Raw genomic sequence first — 1,201 nt, forward strand, 5'->3', positions numbered from 1 at the left:
ATCCATTTGAATGGCTAAAATTCAGATGTCTGACAACATAAAATTCTGGCAAAGATGTGGAGCAACAGAAGTCTCATGCATTGCTGGTGAGAATGCAAAATGGTACGGCCATTTGGAGAGACAGCTTGGCAGCTTCTTACAAAGCTAAACATACTCTTGCCTTACAATCCACTAGTTGCCCTTAGTATTTACCCAAAGTAGTTAAAACTTATGTCTACACAAAAAAACCTGCAAAGGGATATTGATAGCAGCTTTATTCATAATTGACAAAACTTGAAGCAATTTTAAAGATGCTCTTCAGGAGATGGATGGGTAAATAACTTGTGGTACATCCAGACAATGGGATGTTCAGTGCTAAAAAGAAATGAACTATAAACCCATGAAAGACACAGAGGAACCTTAAATGCATGTTACTAAGTGAAAGATTTCAGTATGAAAAGGCTGTATACTTCATGATTCCAACTATATAACATTCCGGAAAAGGCAGAATATGGAAACAGCAAAAAGATGAGTGGTCATCAGGGGTTAGGTTGAGAAATGAATGAGTAGGTAAAGCTCAGAGGACTTTTAGGGCAGTGAAAATACTCTGTTACTAAAGCAGTATATATATCATTATACATTTCTCCAAATCCATACAATATACAAAACCAAAAGTGAAGCCTAATATAAACTATGGACTTTGGGTGACTATGATGTGTCAATGTCAGTTCATAAAATATAAAAAATGTACCACTCTGGTGGCAGATGTTGATAATGGAAAATATTGTGGAGGGGGGCAAAACTCTGTATGTGGGAAAAATTGGTACTTTCCCCTCAATTTTGCTGTAAACTAGAACTACTTTCAAAAAATAAAGAATTTTTTAAAATGGTGAGTGTTCCCTAATACCTGATTGGTGGAACAATGGTAGGTGGGGGCAGAAAGACAATACCAGTAGAAAATGGACAGATATATGAATGGCAATATAGATGAAAATATAAATGGATTTTAAGTACATTAAATGAAGCTCCATCTTATTTATAATTAAACGAAATATTTTTAAGCAGATGACAAAATGCTTAGTAATATACAAGATTTAGGGAAAACAGGTATTCTGTCCACACCACTACTGGTAGTATAACTTATTGAAACTTATCTATAAGCCAATTTGGTTGAGCTGTATAGATTACTATGAGTATATTCCTTTTCTTAAATAATATTTCA

The sequence above is a fragment of the Propithecus coquereli genome, unplaced genomic scaffold, assembly GCF_000956105.1.
Source record: "Propithecus coquereli isolate 6110/MARCELLA unplaced genomic scaffold, Pcoq_1.0 Scaffold3, whole genome shotgun sequence".
In the NCBI taxonomy this organism is placed as follows: domain Eukaryota; kingdom Metazoa; phylum Chordata; class Mammalia; order Primates; family Indriidae; genus Propithecus; species Propithecus coquereli.